General features: G+C 44.7%; 1 pseudogene; it reads right to left on the bottom strand.

Moving 5' to 3' along the window:
* Nucleotides 1-18,116: 18,116 nt before the first annotated feature.
* On the bottom strand, nucleotides 18,117-19,038 carry LOC145875759 (ladderlectin pseudogene; annotated as a pseudogene).
* Between the last annotated feature and the right edge of the window lie 2,385 nt (nucleotides 19,039-21,423).

Raw genomic sequence — 21,423 nt, forward strand, 5'->3', positions numbered from 1 at the left:
TGTATTTTCAGTGTGACTTCCTGGTCTGATGAGTCACTCACCTCAGTGTTCTCTTACTCAGCAGTGTGAACATGTCTATTGGTCTTTCCTTGGAATGTCTGTTTCTTGTTTTCAGTCTGTTTTCTCTGTTCTCTTTCTGTTTCTGGAGACTTGTTCGATGTGGTCCTTTTTAACAGAGGCTGGACAATCCATGTCCTTACACCAACATGTAGAAGTCTGATGTCCCACCTTGCTGCAGTGGAAGCATGTGACTTGATTTCCCTTCCCTTGATTTTCAGTTGAAACTCTGCGCACTTCTCCTTTTTTGTGATCAACTTTTTATTTATTTTAAAGAAACACAGACAAGAACAAATAGCAGCAGGAATGGTTATACAGCTAGAGAAACAATACTGTTAATATATATATCAGAACTAATAGCAGCAGGAATGGTTATACAGCTAGAGACACAATACTGTTAAAATATATATTAGAATAAATAGCAGCATGAATGGTTATACAGCTAGAGACACAATACTGTTAAAATATATATTAGAATAAATAGCAGCATGAATGGTTATACAGCTAGAGACACAATACTGTTAAAATATATATCAGAATAAATAGCAGCAGGAATGGTTATACAGCTAGAGACACAATACTGTTAATATATATATCAGAACAAATAGCAGCAGGAATGGTTATACAGCTAGAGACACAATACTGTTAATATATATATCAGAATAAATAGCAGCAGGAATGGCTAAACAGCTGGAGACACAATACTGTTAATATATATATCAGAATAAATAGCAGCAGGAATGGCTAAACAGCTAAAGGCAAAATACTGTCAAAAAATATATATCAGTATATTATGTAAACCAGGTATTGCAGGTAAAAACAATTATAATTAACCACATATACAATCACTCACCTGAGCCGCATCAACCCCTCCTGGGACCACCCCACCCCACCCTCCATCCCCTCCTGGGACCACCCCACCCCACCCCAACCCACCCTCCATCCCCTCCTGGGGCCACCCCACCCCAACCCACCCCACCCCCTCCTGGGACCACCCCAACCCCTCCTGGGACCACCCCAACCCCTCCTGGGACCACCCCAACCCACCCTCCATCCCCTCCTGGGACCACCCCACCCCAACCCACCGTCCATCCCCTCCTGGGACCACCCCACCCCACCCTCCATCCCCTCCTGGGACCACCCCAACCCCTCCTGGGACCACCCCAACCCACCCTCCATCCCCTCCTGGGACCACCCCAACCCAACCCACCCTCCATCCCCTCCTGGGAATACCCCAACCCCTACTGGGACCACCCCAACCCCTCCTGGGACCACCCCAACCCCTCCTGGGACCACCCCAACCCACCCTCCATCCCCTCCTGGGACCACCCCAACCCACCCTCCATCCCCTCCTGGGACCACCCCACCCCACCCTCCATCCCCTCCTGGGACCACTCCACCCCACCCTCCATCCCCTCCTGGGACCACCCCAACCCCTCCTGGAACCACCCCAACCCACCCTCCATCCCCTCCTGGGACCACCCCAACCCAACCCCTCCTGGGACCACCCCAACCCACCCTCCATCCCCTCCTGGGACCACCCCAACCCACCCTCCATCCCCTCCTGGGACCACCCCACCCCACCCCAACCCACCCACCAACCCCCCCTGGGACCACCCCAACCCACCCTCCAACCCCTCCTGGGACCACCCCACCCCAACCCACCCTCCATCCCCTCCTGGGACCACCCCACCCCACCCTCCATCCCCTCCTGGGACCACCCCATCCCACCGTCCATCCCCTCCTGGGACCACCCCAACCCCTCCTGGGACCACCCCAACCCACCCTCCATCCCCTCCTGGGACCACCCCAACCCACCCTCCATCCCCTCCTGGGACCACCCCGCCCCACCCTCCATCCCCTCCTGGGACCACCCCAACCCCTCCTGGGACCACCCCAACCCCTCCTGGGACCACCCCACCCCACCCCACCCTCCATCCCCTCCTGGGACCACCCCAACCCACCCAACCTGATCGCTATGAAATAAAATACAAAATCAGTAAAAAATCAGTAAGGCCACATTTGCACTATAATTATAATGAATGTCAATCAGTTGGGTAAAAAACTAACTTGTATAGTTTCAGCTGCAGATAACCAGCTGTCAATTGTTTTATAAATTATATCTATAAAAGTGCTGATCCAATGAGGTGTGGTGGTAGACATCTTAGGTCCAACATCTGTTTAGCTGCTGTCAAACCTGACAACATTAAACCTATTTTCTGTAATGATAGTGGTGAATGGTCATTAAGTGATAACAGTTTGGGGGAACAAGGTATGATGATATCCACTACAGCAGATAAGACAGAGGGTACCTCTTTCCAAAACATGTCCCCTGGTCACTCCCAGTACATCTGATTAAAGGAGGCCAAGGCACCTTGATTACATAGATCACACAGAGGAGAGGTTCTGATTTTCATTACATGATGTTTTCTAGGTGTGAAGGTCTTCATTACATAGATCACACAGAGGAGAGGTTATGATTTTCATTAAATTATGTTTTCTAGGTGGAAGGTCTTCATTACATAGATCACACAGAGGAGAGGTCCTGATTTTCATTAAAATATGTTTTCTAGGTGTGAAGGTGAACCCTGTGTATGAGATTACAATGTATCAGCTGGTGATGAGGATTGTTAGATGAATCCACTAAGTTCCTGATGAACTCAACTGGTGAGACTCTTTAACAGCTAGTTCCATGGACACACTGATTTCAACGTCCTTCACCAAGGTCAGATGACTTCCAGTCAACAGTCTCTTTAGTGTAGCTTCACTCCGTAGCCCACATACTAGTCTGTCTCTAATGATGTCATTTACAGCACCATTCAACTCACAGTTTTCTGATCGTTTCTTTAAGTATGCTCTCTCTAATTCTCTCTTTCTCTCTTTCTTTCTCTCTCTCGGAGGACCTGAGCCCTAGGACCATGCCTCAGGACTACCTGGCCTGATGACTCCTTGCTGTCCCCAGTCCACCTGGCCATGCTGCTGCTCCAGTTTCAACTGTTCTGCCTGCGGCTATGGAACCCTGACCTGTTCACCGGACGTGCTACCTGTCCCAGACCTGCTGATTTCAACTCTCTAGAGACAGCAGAAGCGGTAGAGATACTCTGAATGATCGGCTATGAAAAGCCAACTGACATTTACTCCTGAGGTGCTGACTTGTTGCACCCTCGACAACTACTATGATTATTATTATTTGACCCTGCTGGTCATTTATGAACATTTGAACATCTTGGCCATGTTCTGTTATAATCTCCACCCGGCACAGCCAGCAGAGGACTGACCACCCCTCATAGCCTGGTTCCTCTCTAGGTTTCTTCCTAGGTTCTGGCCTTTCTATGGAGTTTTTCCTAGCCACTGTGCTTCTACACCTGCATTGCTTGCTGTTTGGGGTTTTAGGCTGGGTTTCTGTACAGCACTTTGAGATATCAGCTGATGTAAGAAGGGCTATATAAATACATTTGATTTGATAAATTGGTTGAGAACTTGTTGGAGGCTATTTTGTTGCAATACCCATCTATGTTTAAAACCTGTTTTCTCTACAGGATGTTTCTGATCTGCCAATGGCCTGGGGGAATGAGAATGGCCAAGACCATTGTGTAAAAGGGGAGGAGTTGTGGTTTGTATGACTAACAATGTAGGCAGAGGAAGGTTGAGACCGGATTGTCATAGGTAACAGTAATGCCTCTGGCTCGGATGTACATGCATGGACGTGTGCATCGTACCCCCTGGTTTAGCACCTCATGAAATACTCACAGGGAGACCCAAGGGAATCCTAAACACCCCGTTCCCACAGAACAGGTTGACACTGACGGGTTGCGAGGATCAAATGGTAAGCTACTGTGCTGCACTCAACAATGTTCTGAAGTCTATTTTCCCCAGGATAAAAGTGGCTTTGCCTGAACCAAAAGGAGGACAGCTCCACAAATTGCAGCCAGGAGATTGAGTGATCAACAAAGACCTCCGCAGAAAGACTTGGCACCAACAGCGCTGGACTGGTCCATTCCAGGTGCTCCTGATGGTTGCAGAGCGGTTGACGTGGGTTCACGCAAGCCACTGCAGGAAAGTGCCCCACAACCCAGACGAAGATGTACCAGCCGATGAATCGTCATATGTGACCCCAGTGGCCATAGGAGGACCAGGACCGGACTCTATGCATCATTTCTTTTGCTTTCGTGGTCAGTCTTTTCATTGTTAGCTGTTGTCTGGGCCCTGGGAGAAGTGACAACAATACAACTGAAGTATACAACACCAGCATAGTCCCACGGTGGGACTTAAATAACAGCCGCTCCAGCTCAAGCCAATGGCTCAGGATGGGAGTCCAGGTAATAATAGCTGCCCCGTTGTTTAAGAAGACAGAGATGGATGCAGCGGCTTGATGATTGTCCTCTTTGTACATATGAAGAGTGTACTTCTGTAGAACTGTTTCATTGTTTAAGAAGACGGAGATTGATGCATCGGCGTGATGATTGTCCTCTTTGTACAGATGAAGAGTGTACTTCTGTAGAACTGTTTTCATTGTTTAATGATTCCCTGTTTTGCACCATGTGAAGGTAAAACACTCAGTGGCTCAACAGAAGCCATTTACACAGATAATGTACTAGTGTAAGAAAAATCCCCCCCAATGCTTTAAGTTTTGCTTAGATTATGGCATTATTGACTTATCTTATGAATTATTACTCACATGCTTACTTGTAATTTTGTATTAGGTTGAGATTAGTATCAAAACTGTGGAATATAGTGGTAAAATTACAAACTCTATTAGGCACATCATTTATATACACCTTAAATATAAACATTTCCACTGTCTGTTTCTCTCATGTAAGAAGAAGACAGTGTTTTCCCTCTCTTGTTTCTCAGTAACTTAGTCACGTGGCCAAAGACAAAAGGGCCGTCTGAGAGTGACCAGTTTTTTGGTCCATCCTGTTCTTTCCCAATCTTTCAAGGGTACAGCTGTGTGGAGATATGAAGACAACAGAGGCTCGCTTGAGCAGCAGCGACAATTCTATCAGCAGAAAGAAGTAAGAAAACTGGCATTATCACTTGTTTGTACGCTCTGCCCCCACCATGATCTCACACACCTGCTAAACTCCCACATAGAGAAAAGAGGTTGTATTTTCCTATAAAGGCTGAGACCCAACTCTTGTTTGTTGGGCTTTTGACTGTTGCACCTGTTGTGCGATTATTAACCAGCTCCCTTTTATGCAAATCTTATTTTTTTTTAAATAGTTGTTTGGAGGAATCTACTGTCTCTCTCTTCCTTTCTGGTTAGAATTTCCACGACAACTTCCTGTGAAGCAACGGAGAAAGAAAAGGAGAGATTAGACTATAAGGCACCATCTCAAATGATAACCTTTGACACCCCATAGGTCACTACTATTTACCAGAGCCACATAGTACTATGTGTTTACTATATAGGGAATGCAGACCGGAAGCAGTGGTGCTCTCTTGTGGATGACTTATGTGGCTCTGTAAGTCATTTAGGAAATAGAATTTTAACTAAATATACATTTGAGATGAAGCCATATACAATGCAGGGATTTTTCTGCCACAGAAACCCTTGGGGGGGGGCCGCCTAAAATAATTTTAAGTCCAAACTGTAATTTTATTTATAATAAAATATGTAAAAAAGACAATGGACCTACAAGCATGTATGTTTTAATAATATAATATTTGTGAAATTCCAAAAAGAATGAATTTAACAATATTGATATTGTTTTTAAGTTTGAGCAAAATAACACAGCACTTGCCATGGCAAAATGCATAGAATTGCAGGAAATTAACTTTAAAACTGCAAAAATGCATGTCTTAAAAATGGCGATAAAAAAAAAAACACAAAGATGGCAGCCTTTATAAATTCAGCTGTGCCGACTGCGCCAATTGCCGCGCCCTACCACGCCCCCTGTCACACCCACCACCCTAAGCCCCGTTTTGATCCAGAAAAAAACCCTGCAGTGTTCAATCACAAGGAAGTTTCTGCACTTCTTGTGAGGTCACAGCCAAGATTTTTGCACTTCCTGCGAGGTCACAGAGGCAGATGAGCACTTCCTGTGAGGTTACAGTGCTTTCAGTGAGAGCTCTCAGTCATTAGAGGCTCTGGTTTGAATTGTAAACAGGGTACACTGTGAGGACTGCGACGGCCCCTTACCAAGTCCAGCAAACAATAAATAAAACGTGCCTTTGTACCCCACGGGTGAGTAGGGTGGGGGGATGTGATGGTGTTTGGACGAAGAGGAAATATACCATCCCCTAACACTGGAATTACACACACATCAGCTGACAGCAACGTTTCTCTCCGCACGCTTCCCTCTTGCTCACCTGGGATCTGTCCTGCTCTACCCACAAACCACAAGTAATCCAGCGTCATGTACAAAGAAAAAAATTTCTAGATGAAAAAAACATTAGATGATTAGTTGGAGGTTCTCTTCCTCCTCCTCCTCCTCTTGGTTCTCCATGTAGCCTCCACAGGCAGGCAGCGCCCTCCAGTGGGTCTGCCAGGCCCTACCACGACATGCAGCGGTGACCCCAGTTCATAAGGGAGCCAGTGGGTCTGCCAGGCCCTACCACGACACGCAGCAGTGACCCCAGTTCATAAGGGAGCCAGTGGGTCTGCCAGGCCCTACCACGACACGCAGCGGTGACCCCAGTTCATAAGGGAGCCAGTGGGTCTGCCAGGCCCTACCATGACACGCAGCGGTGACCCCAGTTCATAAGGGAGCCAGTGGGTCTGCCAGGCCCTACCACGACACGCAGCGGTGACCCCAGTTCATAAGGGAGCCAGTGGGTCTGCCAGGCCCTACCACGACACGCAGCGGTGACCCCAGTTCATAAGGGAGCCAGTGGGTCTGCCAGGCCCTACCATGACACGCAGCGGTGACCCCAGTTCATAAGGGAGCCAGTGGGTCTGCCAGGCCCTACCACGACACGCAGCGGTGACCCCAGTTCATAAGGGAGCCTGTGGGTCTGCCAGGCCCTACCACGACACGCAGCGGTGACCCCAGTTCACAAGGGAGCCAGTGGGGCACTGGAAGTGCTCTACAAAGTCTGGCGAGTTGGAGAGGGTGCCGATGAGGCTGTATTTTGGGGGGGTTGTGGGGTCACGAGTCCCTCGTGGGCGCTCTCCAGGGTTCGCACGGCACACCACAACTGAGAGAAGAAGACACGGTCCACCGATAAATAAGACAGGCAGTAGCTAGATCATTTACATCCCTGTCTTCCTGACGGTATTATACTAATTCTGGTTCTACTGAGTAACTAGATCACATCCCTGTCTTCCTGACTGTATTATACTAATTCTGTTTCTACTGAGTGTACGAAAAATTAACAACACCTTCCTAATATTGAGTTGCCCCCACCCACCCTTTTGCACTCAGAACAGTCTCAATTCGTTGGGGCATTGGACTCTACACAAGGTGTCGAAAGCGTTCCACAGGGATGCTGGCCCATGTTGACTCCAATGCTTCCCACAGTTGTCAAGTTGGCTGGATGTCCTTTGGGTGGTGGACCATTATTGATACACACGGGTAACGGTTGAGCGTCAAAAACCCAGCAGCGTTGCAGTTCTTGACACAAACCAGTGTGCCTGGCACCTACTACCATACCCCGTTCAAAGGAACTTAAATACACGATATATACAAAAGTATGTGAAAACCCCTTCAAAGTAGTGGATTCAGCAATTTCAGACACACGTTGCTGACAGGTCTATAAAATTGAGCACACAGCCATGCAATCTCCATAGACAAACATTGGCAGCAGAATGGCAGTACTGAAGAGCTCAGTGATTTTCAACTTGGCACCGTCATAGGATGCCACCTTTCCAACAAGTCAGTTTGTCAAATGTCTGCCCTGCTAGAGCTGCCCTGGTCAACTGTAAGTGCTGTTATAGTGAAGTGGAAACGTCTAGGAGCAACAACGGCTCAGCCGCGAAGTGGTAGGCCACACAAGCTCAGAGAACGGGACCACTGAGTGCTGAAGCGCGTAGCACATAAAAAAGCATTCTCAGTTGCAACACTCACTGCTGAGTTTCAAACGGTCTCTGGAAACAACGTCAGCAGAAGAACTGTTAGTCGGGAGCTTCATGAAATTGGTTTCCATGGTAGAGAACCCACACACAAGCCAAAAATCACTGCAAATCAAAGTGTCGGCTGGAGTGGTGTAAATCTTGCCGCCATTGGACTCTGGAGCAGTGAAACATGTATTCTGGAGTGATTAATCACGTTTCACAATCTGGCAGTCCGACGGACGAATCTGGGTTTGGTGGATGCCAGGAGAACGCTACCCCAATGCATAGTGCCAAATGTAAAGTTTGGTGAAGGAGGAATAAGGATCTTGGGCTGTTTTTCAGTTTCGGGCTAGGCCCCTTAGTTTCAATGAAGGGAAATCTTAAAGCTACAGTATTCAATGGCATTCTAGACGATTCTGTGCTTTGTGGCAACAGTTTGGGGAAGGCCCTTTCCTGTTTCAGCATGATAATGCCCCTGTGCATAAAGCAAGGTCAATACAGAAATGGTTTGTCAAGATCGACGTGGAAGAACTTGACTGGCCTGCAAACCTCAACCCACCTCAACCCCATTGAACACATTTGGGATGAATTGGAACACTGACTGCGAGCCAGGCCTAATTGCCCAACATCAGTGCCCAACATCAATAATGTTTGTGGCTGAATGGAAGAAAGTCTCCGCAGCAATGTTCCAACATCTAGCAGCAAATGGGGGAACCAACTCCATGTCAAAGCCCATGATTTTGGATTGAGATGTTCTATGAGCATGTGTCCACATACTTTTGTAGTGTATTTTATCTTGCCCATTCACAGTCCGAATGACACACACACAATCCATGTCTCAATTGTCTCAAGACTCCAAAAACCATTTTTTAACCTGTCTCCTCTCATTTATCTACACTGATTGAAGTGGATTTAAAAAGTAACATCAATAAGGGATCAAAGCTTTCACCTGGTCAGTCTGTCATAATGTTTGTACACTCAGTGTCTGACAGGATTGGATGTTTATTTTATTAAATGATTTTAGTCATTTAGCAGACGCTCTTATTCAGAGTGACTTACAGGAGAAATTACGGTTAAGTGCCTTGCTTAAGGGCACACCGGCATGGTTTTTCACCTAGTCGGCTCGGGGATTCGAACCGCTCTTAACCGCTAGGCTACCTGCCACCCTATGCATGCAAAGTCAATGTTGTTTGACTTGTTTGTGTATCAGCACATTGACCTAGTCTCACTGCAACACTGCGTCCATGTTGCTTGACACAGGCGTTTTCAAAGAACCTTTAGTCAAGGTGAGCTTCGCTCCCACTCAGTCTGTCTTATCAGACTTCCTGGTCTAACTGATTAACTTAATACTCAAACCTTATTGGCCGTTGAAAAGATTCAGAGGAACTCACAGGGAGGGTTGGGGCACGTCTTTCAAACTTCCAAAATATTTTATTTTATTTGACTTTTTTTTTTATTAGAACATTCAAAAGTACAACAGTAAGGCTACAATTTATACCATGACATTACAGTGATAGTTCAGCAATTTGAAATATTTTAGATATTTGTTTCCTTACCTTGAAAGCAGACTATGGATAAGGATGCGGAGTGACTGCAATCCACACTCAGAGTGACTGCAAGACCCCCCCCCCCCCCCTCTACACACACACACACACACACACACACACACACACACACACACACACACACACACACACACACACACACACACACACAGGAACATTTACCCTGCACCCCACCACCCACACAGGAACATTTACCCTGCACCCCACCTCCCACACAGGAACATTTACCCTGCACCCCACCTCCCACACACAGGAACATTTACCCTGCACCCCACCTCCCCCACACAGGAACATTTACCCTGCACCCTACCTCCCACACAGGAACATTTACCCTGCACCCCACCTCCCCCACACAGGAACATTTACCCTGCACCCCACCTCCCCCACACAGGAACATTTACCCTGCACCCCACCTCCCACACAGGAACATTTACCCTGCACCCCACCTCTCCCACACAGGAACATTTACCCTGCACCCCACCTCCCACACAGGAACATTTACCCTGCACCCCACCTCCCACACAGGAACATTTACCCTGCACCCCACCTCCCCCACACAGGAACATTTACAAAGCACCCTCACCTCCCACACAGGAACATTTACCCTGCACCCCACCTCCCACACAGGAACATTTACCCTGCAACCCACCTCCCACACAGGAACATTTACCCTGCACCCCACCTCCCCCACACAGGAACATTTACCCTGCACCCGACCTCCCACACAGGAACATTTACCCTGCACCCCACCTCCCCCACACAGGAACATTTACCCTGCACCCCACCTCCCACACAGGAACATTTACCCTGCAACCCACCTCCCAATGGACATTTATAATTGTTAAAAGGTAAATATGTATTATTATGTTTTATTACTGTTTCATTCACTTCTCACTTCAGCCGCCACCCTGCCCCCACCACCCAATGGAAATTAGACTGTTACCCTGCCCCCACCACCCAATGGAAATTAGACTGTTACCCTGCCCCCACCACCCAATGGAAATTAGACTGTTACCCTGCCCCCACCACCCAATGGACATTACAGACTGTTACCCAACCCCACCACGCAATGGAAATTAGACTGTTACCCTGCCCCCACCACCCAATGGAAATTAGACTGTTACCCTGCCCCCACCACCCAATGGACATTACAGACTGTTACCCTGTTACCATGCCCCCACCACCCAATGGACATTACAGACTGTTACCCTGTTACCCTGCCCCCACCACCCAATGGACATTACAGACTGTTACCCTGCCCCCACCACCCAATGGACATTACAGACTGTTACCCTGCCCCCACCACCCAATGGTAATTTATAATTGCTACAGTTGTAAATGTGTGTATATTATTATTACTATTATTATTATTATGTCTCATTCACTTCTCTTTTTATTTATTACATGTTTACCTGCACTGTTGATCCCGGTGTATAAGATTTTCACTGTACCCTGCAATTACATCTCCATCCCAAGTGTACTAAACTCATCTAAAACTTTCACAACTGTCTGACTAAGAACATCTGTATGAAAACCAAATTAAAGATTTAAAAAACAACTGATGATGCAATATGAAAATAAATTGGTGGAGGAGATAAACCATAAACCTAAATTGAGAAACTTGTGTGACAGAAAGGTTATGTCCACCCTACAGCCAGAGATCACTATGTACTCAGGTAAGAACAGGGATATTGCCCCTCCATGTGTCAGCAGGCCGGTATTAGAGATCACTATGTACACAGGTAAGAACAGGGATATTGCCCCTCCATGTGTCAACAGGCCGGTATTAGAGATCTGTCACGTCCTGACCAGTAGAGGGTGTAGTTGGGTCAGGACGTGGCAGAAGGGAGTGAGTATTTTATTGTTTCATTTAATTTTGGCCGTGTGACTTCCAATCAAGCACAGCTGTAGAGGGTTGTGGTTGATTGGGAGTCACACATAAGTTGCCTACGTTTCCGTTGTGTTTCGTGGGTAATTGTGCTTGTCACTGTTGTTGTACCTGACAGGACTGTGTTGGCTGTCAGTTTTGTTGTTTTGTGGTTTTGTGAATTGCATAGTGTTCGTAACATTAAAAATGACGAACCCTAACTCCGCCGCATTTTGGTCCACTTCTTCCGTAGACAGCCGTTACAAGATCACTATGTACACAGGTAAGAACAGGGATATTGCCCCTCCGTGTGTCAACAGGCCGGTATTATAATTGTAGAGGAGAGACTTTGTAACTATTGTGACCTCGAAGAGGTAGAGAATGAAATTCACTCAATACTCTATTGCCCTTTAAAAGACGATATACAGGTGTTTCTATTCCAGAAAGCCACTAGGTGGTAGGGCCTGGGAGAACCCTGGTGTTATTTGGCTGATCGAAAAAGAAAACCTGAAAGTTTTTTTTGTCCATTCTATATTCATGTTTGCTAATTTGTTTGATAAATCCTGGAATTAGCAAAAAAGGCCAACCTTTAATTAAATTACATATTTATGTAACCGGTGTGAAATGGCTAGCTAGTTAGCGGGGTGCACGCTAATAGCGTTTCAATAGGTGGCGTCACTCGCTCTGAGACCTTGAAGTAGTTGTTCCCCTTGTTCTGCAAGGGTTGCGGCTTTTGTGGAGCGATGGGAAACGATGCTTTGGGGGTGTCAGTTATTGATGTGTGCAGAGGGTCCTTGGTTCGAGGCGAGGAGACCGACGGATGCTATACTGTTACATTTAGTTCTAAGTGTATATCAAGTCCACGTACGTATGGATTGTGCATAGGCTTGTATATCTTTCACATTTGAATTCTTTCTTGGGGGCCCGACCGGGTTTAAATGCTTTTTCAGTTTCATTCATTTGTATTTATACATCTGTATTCATTTATTGTAGTTTTTGCTGCTAAAAGGTTATTGTTATTGCCAGGACAACCTTATTATCATGTTGATTCTTCGTATTCGGTGGGGGGAGCTGCAACTCAATATTAGGAAGGTGTTCTTAATGTTTTGTACAGTGTTGAGTGTGAAAACCCAACAGCATTGCAGTTCAAATCAAATCAAATTTTATTTGTCACATACACATGGTTAGCAGATGTTAATGCGAGTGTAGCGAAATGCTTGTGATTCTAGTTCCGACAATGCAGTAATAACCAACGAGTAATCTAACCTAACAATTCACAACAACTACCTTATATACACAACTACCTTATATACACAACTACCTTATACACACAAGTGTAAAGGGATGAAGAATATGTACATAAAAATATATGAATGAGTGATGGTACAGAACAGCATAGGTAAGATGTAGTAGATGGTATCGAGTACAGTATATACATATGAGATGAGTAATGTAGGGTATGAAAACATTATATAAAGTGGATTTTTTTTTTAAATCGGCTGGAGTTGAGTCATTATGTTGGCAGCAAACACTCAATGTTAGTGATGGCTGTTTAACAGTCTGATGGCCTTGAGATAGAAGCTGTTTTTCAGTCTCGGTCCCCGCTTTGATGCACCTGTACTGACCTCGCCTTCTGGATGATAGCGGGGTGAACAGGCAGTGGCTCGGGTGGTTGTTGTCCTTGATGATCTTTTTGGCCTTCCTGTGACATCGGGTGGTGTAGGTGTCCTGGAGGGCAGGTAGTTTGTCCCCGGTGATGCGTTGTGCAGACCTCACTACCCTCTGGAGCGCCTTACGGTTGTGGGCGGAGCAGTTGCTGTACCAGGCGGTGATACAGCCAGACAGGATGCTCTCAATTGTGCATCTGTAAAAGTTTGTGAGTGCTTTTGGTGACAAGCCAAATTTCTTCAGCCTCCTGAGGTTGAAGAGGCGCTGCTGCGCCTTCTTCACCACGCTGTCTGTTTGGGTGGACCAATTCAGTTTGTCCGTGATGTGTACGCCGAGGAACATAAAACTTACTACCCTCTCCACTACTGTCCCGTCGATGTGGATAGGGGGGTGCTCCCTCTGCTGTTTCCTGAAGTCCACGATCATCTCCTTTGTTTTGTTGACATTGAGTGTAAGGTTATTTTCCTGACACCACACTCCGAGGGCCCTCACCTCCTCCCTGTAGGCTGTCTCGTCATTGTTGGTAATCAAGCCTACCACTGTAGTGTCGTCTGCAAACTTGATGATTGAGTTGGAGGCGTGCATGGCCACAAGTTCTTGACAGGAACAGGTATATCTGGCACCTACTATCATACCCCGTTCAAAGGCCTTAACCTGTTGGGGCTAGGGGCAGTATTTGCACGGCTGGATAAAAAAATGTACCCGATTTAATCTGGTTACTAATCCTACCCAGTAACTAGAATATGCATATACTTATTATATATGGATAGAAAACACTCTAAAGTTTCTAAAACTGTTTGAATGGTGTCTGTGAGTATAACAGAACTCATTTGGCAGGCAAAACCCTGAGACATTTTCTGACAGGAAGTGGATACCTGATGTGTTGTATTACCTTTAAACCTATGCCATTGAAAAACACAGGGGCTGAGGAATATTTTGGCACTTCCTTTTGCTTCCACTAGATGTCACCAGCCTTTACAAAGTGTTTTGAGTCTTCTGGAGGGAGATCTGACCGAACAAGAGCCATGGAATGATGATGGCCCATTAGACACCTGGCGCGCGAGTTCATGTTGGGTACCCTCGTTCCAATACGTTATAAAAGAGAATGCATTCGTCCACCTTGAATATTAGTCATGTTCTGGTTAAAAAAGGCCCTAATGATTTATGCTATACAACGTTTGACATGTTTGAACGAACGTAAATATATTTTTTCCCCTCGATCATGAAGTGAAGTCCGGCGGGCTTAGATCATGTGCTAACAAGACGGAGATTTTTGGACATAAATGATGAGCTTTTTTGAACAAAACTACATTCGTTATGGACCTGTGATACCTGGAAGTGACATCTGATGAAGAGAATCAAAGGTAATGGATTATTTACATAGTATTTTCGATTTTAGATCTCCCCAACATGACGTCTAGTCTGTATCGCAACGCGTATTTTTCTGGGCGCAGTGCTCAGATTATTGCAAAGTGTGATTTCCCAGTAAGGTTATTTTTAAATCTGGCAAGTTGATTGCGTTCAAGAGATGTAAATCTATAATTCTTTAAATGACAATATAATATTTTACCAATGTTTTCTAATTTTAATTATTTAATTTGTGACGCTGACTTGACTGCCGGTTATTGGAGGGAAACGATTTCCTCAACATCAATGCCATAGTAAAACGCTGTTTTTGGATATAAATATGAACTTGATAGAACTAAAAATGCATGCATTGTCTAACATAATGTCCTAGGAGTGTCATCTGATGGAGATTGTAAAAGGTTAGTGCATCATTTTAGCTGGTTTTATGGTTTTGGTGACCCTGTCTTTGACTTGACAAAACATTACACACAACTCTTGTAAATGTACTGTCCTAACATACTCTAAATTTATGCTTTCGCCGTAAAACCTTTTTGAAATCGTAAAACGTGGTTAGATTAAGGAGATGTTTATCTTTCAAATGGTGTAAAATAGTTGTATTTTTGAAAAATTTGAATTTTGACATTTATTTGGATTCAAATTTGCCGCTCTTGAAATGCACCTGCTGTTGATGGAGTGCACCACGGGTGGCACGCTAGCGTCCCACCTAGCCCATAGAGGTTAAAGAAGAATTTTTTTCAAAGCCTTGAGACAATTGAGAAAATGGATTGTGTGTGTGTGCCATTCAGAGGGTGAATGGGCAACACAAAAGATTGGTTTGAGTGTCAAGAACTGCAACGCTGCTGGGTTTTTCACTCTCAACAGTTTCCCCGTGTGTATCAAGACTGGTCCAACACCCAAAGGACATCCAGCCAACTGGACACAACTGTGGGGAAGCAGTAGGGTCAACATGGCCCCAGCATCCCCATGGAACACCTTATCCATGCCCCGACGAACTGAAGCTGTTCTGAGGGCAAAAAGTGGTGCAACTCAATATTACGAAGGTGTTCTTAATGTTTTGTACACCCAGTTTACATCAACAATCTTTGTTTTTTTCCAACTGTTTGGTTATTATAACAGCGTCACTGAATGTACAACACATTAAGAACGCCTTCTCTTTCCATGACATTAGACAGACCAGGTGAATCCAGGTGAAAGCTATGATCCCTTATTGATGTCACTTGTTAAATCCACTTCAATCAGTGTAGATGAAGAAGGGGAGGAGACGGGTAAAAAAAAAATGCTTGAGACAATTGAGACATGGATTGTGTGTGTGTGTGTGTCATTCAGAGTGTGAATGGGCAAGATCAAAATACACTACAAAAGTATGTGAACACGTGCTCATCGAACATCTCAATCCAAAATCATGGGCATTGACATGGAGTTGGTCCCCCACTTTGCTGCTAGATGTTGGAACATTGCTGCGGGGGGACTTGCTTCCATTCAGCCACAAGAGCATTAGTGAGGTCGGGTCACTGATGTTGGGGGCGATTAGGTCCTGGCTCGCAGTCGGCGTTCCAATTCATCCCGAAGGTGTTCGATGGGGTTGAGGTGGGTTGAGGTTTGCAGGCCGGTCAAGTTCTTCCACATCGATCTCTGCCGTTGTTGCTCCTAGACGTTTCCACTTCACAATAACAGCACTTACAGTTGATCGGTGGGGGGGGGGGGGGGGTACCTCTAGCAGGGCAGAAATTTCACGAAATGACTTGTTGGAAAGGTGGCATCCTATGACTGTGCCACGTTGAAAATCACTGAGCTCTTCAGTAAGGCCTTTCTACTGACAATGTTTGTCTATGGAGATTGCATGGCTGTGTGCTCAATTTTATAGACCTGTCAGCAACAGGTGTCTGAAATTGCTGTATCCACAAATTTGAAGGGGTGTTCACATACTATTTGTATATATAGTGTATTTAAGTTCCTTTGAACGGGGGTATGGTTATAGGTGCCAGGCGCACTGGTTTGTGTCAAGAACTGCAACGCTGCTGGGTTTTTTCACACTCAATAGTGTCCTGTGTGTATCGAGAATGGTCCACCACCCAAAGGACATCCAGTCAACTGGACACAACTGTGGGGAAGCTGGACACAACTGTGGGGAAGCTTTCGACACCTTGTAGTGTCCATGACCCAACAAATTGAGACTGTTCTGAGTGCAAAAGGGGGGGGCGGGGGTAACTCAATATTAGGAGGGTATTGTTCATTTTTTGTACACTCAGTAGAAACAGAATTAGTATAATACAGTCAGGAAGACAAGATTAAAAGGTAGTAATAATACTTTTATTCAGTTCTAACTGCAAATTCTAATAGACAGTGGTCTGATGTTCGAGGCTCACAAACAAAGTGAGAGAGGACCCACTCAAGGCTGACTTCACTATCAATCTGAAGCATGACGTAAGCTTCATATCCAAACGCCTTATAGCTATGAGTTTGATGCTTCTAATGGAATTGTGTATAAAGAGTCATTTAAATTATTTGTTTTTAACGTTTTGAAATATCTGCTACTGTCATGACGGTATGGAGAAAAGCAGATGTTTTTATTTCATTTGTGTCTCTGACACTGCACTTTCTTCAACTTGTACTTCTCTGCTGTCCCCTGTCCTTTCCTGCTCTTGTTGACCAGTGAGCCTACAGTATACGCTAACCTCGCCTTAAGCGTAGTAGGTGCAAATAAAGTGAAGTATAATTTTAATATAACCTGGTGTCACAAATGAATTTCCTCCGACAATTGCCCAATAGAAGCAGCTTCCTCCTCATATCTCCCTCCTCCTAAAGCCCTACTGGCTGTCACATTGTTGTGTGAGGGACTCTCCGTCCCTGTGACTCCGCCTTTTCATTCTTTTCTGCCTTTTAATCTCAGAGCTTCTTCAGTCCTTCATTCAGGGGAGAAATAGAATAACACTCTCTCTCTCCCTCTCTCTCTCTCTCTGTGGACACATTCCCTGTCACATTTCTTAGCCTCATGGATTTAGCCTCAGATATGAAAGACAGGGAATGGTAACACTTTACAATAAGGTTACATTAGTTAACCTGAATAAATAAATCATTCATTTAATATCTACTAAGTATTTATTCATTGTGTGTGTTTACTAAGCCATAAATGCATTAATACATTATTTGAAAAAGCTGATAATTCATGTTAGTTAATAGTTATATAACTTTAATTTCCTGCATCTAAACCATTCAGAAACAAATGGTCTGTTAGGAAGAGAGTTACTCATTCATAATTAACAGCATGATAAGGTTTTATCATGTATCATGTATTATTTTTAGTGATGCAGGTTCATGTTATTGAGAGATTGTCTTTATCTAGTTTAAAAACAACTTACCATTGACTAACTGATGCCATGACAACTTGTTAAGCAATAGCAAATGAAGAAAACAATCTGTTCAGAGTATGTCATTTATCTTTAATTTCAAAGCAGGATCAGCAACATCACACAGTTAGTTAACCTGAAAGGTTAGCCTACCTAAACAGTAGCTAGCTAACAGCAGATCATGACTTAGTATAAAAGTCTGCACTGAACTTCAAAGACAGTTTTTTCGGTAGCTACATGTTTGCTGTTTGCTGTCTCTTGTAAATTCCTCTGTCATTATTTCTAACTGTTAGATATGGCTCGTTAGCTAATCATTAGATAGGTGGAAAGCTTTTTTTGTGAATACATGTTTTATTTGTCATGTTGGTGAGCTGCAGTGAGTGACAGATCTTGGTTTGAGTATTGAAGTGTAGACTGTTGACCCCTGGAGGTGGGAGTTGAAGTGGCTGGGTCATTTCCTAGCCTACATTCTTCTGGAACAGATAGATACAAACTTCCACTCACAGGGCACATCAAACCAGAGCTTCTCACTTGCGCCGTTCATCTGCAGACAGTCCTCTCCTTCTCCAGCGTTATTGGGCTCACCAGTGTTCCAGTGAGTGTAGTCAAATCTGGACCCATCTGACCACATCCATAAGCCCTCCTTGACTGCATCAAAACCTCCAACCCAGGTGTGTGGTAGGTGGCCATTGGTGTCCTTTGTCAGTGCTTGCATGAACTGGTACTCTAAAAGGTTATGCACGGATGCTAGGTTTCCACCAAGTGCCAAACAGTTTTGCTCGGAATCTGCCCATGACTGTGGAATGCTGACAAACTTGAAACAGCGTGATCCATATGTGTGCCAGTCTGAGGGACATGAACTTTCCTTTGTCCCCTCCTGCACTGCTGCAACCTGAGCCTCAACAGGAGGAGTCTGTTCCACCTCAGTCTTCAGTAAGGGTTCTAAACCAAGGAGCAGGGTCAGGTTGGCATCGCCCAGTGCAATGGCAGCACTCAGAAGCAGAAGGATGGCCAACTTCTCCATGGTAATCTTTTCCTGTTAGAGAAGGAATCACAGGTGGTAGTCTGTAGGTTCTGTTCAGCTTGAGATAGAGGAACACTTTTATACGTGCAGGTCACCAAGCCACAAGGACGAAGTACAAAAACATATATTTACACTGATTCCAATGTACCAAAAAAACATGTTGACACTAATTCCACATCCTATTGGGAAATGTATCCTAATCCTTGTGGCAAATATACACTGAGTGTACAAAACATTAAGGTCACCTGCTCTTTCCATGACCTAGACTGACCAGGTGAATCCACTTTAATCAGTGTATATAAATGGGAGGAGACAGGTTAAAAAATTATTTTGGAGCCTTGAGACAACTGAGAGATGGATTGTGTGTGTGTCATTCAGAGGGTGAAGACAATAGATTTAAGTGCCTTTGAACGGGGTATGATAGGTGCCAGATGCACCTGTTCGTGTCAAGAACTGCAACGCTGCTGGGTTTTCACGCTCAACAGTTTCTGGTGTGTACTAAACATTAAGAACAACTTCCTAATATTGAGGTGCAGCTCCTCCCACCGAATACGAAGAATCAACATGAAAATAAGGTTGTCTAGGCAACAACAAAAACCTTTAAGCAGCAAAAACTACAATTAATAAATACAGATGTATAAATACAAATGAATGAAACTGAAAAAAGCATTTAAACCCGGCCGGGCCCCCAAGAAAGAATTCAAATGTGAAAGATTAGCAGTAGAAGTTGGAAGTTTACTACATACACCTTAGCCAAATAAATTTAAACTAAGTTTTTAACAATTCCTGACATTTAATCCTAGTAAAAATGCCCTGTCTTAGGTCAGCTAGGATCACCACTTTATTTTAAGAATGTGAAATGTCAGAATAATAGTAGAGAGAATGATTTAGAAAGGGCATAGACAGGGCTCTAGACGAACATAGACAGGGCTCTAACTCCTCTAGCTCCACAATGAAATAGGGTGCAAGCCAGGCAGCAGGCTGTTAGCCAGCCTGCCAGCTTAGTGGAGTCTGCCACCAGCACAGTCAGTGTAGTCAGCTCAGCTATCCCCATTGAGACCGTGTCTGTGCCCCGACCTAGGTTGGGCAAAATTAAACATGGCGGTGTTCGCCTTAGCAATCTCACTAGAATAAAGACCTCCTCCATTCCTGCCATTATTGAAAGAGATTGTGATACCTCAAATTTCAAAATAGGGTTACTTAATGTTAGATCCCTCACTTCCAAGGCAGTTATAGTCAATGAACTAATCACTGATCATAATCTTGATGTGATTGGCCTGACTGAAACATGGCTTAAGCCTGATGAATTTACTGTGTTAAATGAGGCCTCACCCCCTGGTTACACTAGTGACCATATCCCCCGTGCATCCGGCAAAGGCGGAGGTGTTGCTAACATAAACGATAGCCAATTTCAATTTACAAAAAACAAAAAACAACGTTTTCGTCTTTTGAGCTTCTAGTCATGAAATCTATGCAGCCTACTCACTCACTTTTAATAGCTACTGTTTACAGGCCTCCTGGCCCATATGCAGTGTTCCTCACTGAGTTCCCTGAATTCCTATCGGATCTTGTAGTCATCGCAGATAATATTCTAATTTTTGGTGACTTTAATATTCACATGGAAAAGTCCACAGACCCACTCCAAAAGGCTTTCGGAGCCATCATCGACTCAGTGGGTTTTGTCCAACATGTCTCTGGACCTACTCACTGCCACAGTCATACTCTGGACTTAGTTTTGTCCCATGGAATAAATGTTGTGGATCTTAATGTTTTTCCTCATAATCCTGGACTATCGGACCACCATTTTATTACGTTTGCAATCGCAACAAATAATCTGCTCAAACCCCAACCAAGAAGCATTAAAAGTTGTGCTATAAATTCTCAGACAACCCAAAGATTCCTTGATGCCCTTCCAGACTCCTTCTGCCTGCCCAAGGACGTCAGAGGACAAAAATCAGTTAACCACCTAACCGAGGAACTCAATTTAACCTTGCGCAATACCCTAGATGCAGTTGCACCCCTAAAAACTAAAAACATCTGTCATAAGAAACTAGCTCCCTGGTATACAGAAAATACACGAGCTCTGAAGCAAGCTTCCAGAAAATTGGAACGGAAATGGCGCCACACCAAACTGGAAGTCTTCCGACTAGCTTGGAAAGACAGTACCGTGCAGTATCGAAGAGCCCTCACTGCTGCTCGATCATCCTATTTTTCCAACTTAATTGAGGAAAATAAGAACAATCCGAAATTTCTTTTTGATACTGTCGCAAAGCTAACTAAAAAGCAGCATTCCCCAAGAGAGGATGGCTCTCACTTCAGCAGTAATGAATTCATGAACTTCTTTGAGGAAAAGATCATGATCATTAGAAAGCAAATTACAGACTCCTCTTTAAATCTGCGTATTCCTCCAAAGCTCCATTGTCCTGAGTCTGCACAACTCTGCCAGGACCTAGGATCAAGGGAGACACTAAAGTGTTTTAGTACTATATCTCTTGACACAATGATGAAAATAATCATGGCCTCTAAACCTT

Source organism: Salmo salar, unplaced genomic scaffold (assembly GCF_965601325.2).
Source record: "Salmo salar unplaced genomic scaffold, fSalSal1 ptg000335l, whole genome shotgun sequence".
NCBI classification, from domain to species: Eukaryota; Metazoa; Chordata; class Actinopteri; order Salmoniformes; family Salmonidae; genus Salmo; species Salmo salar.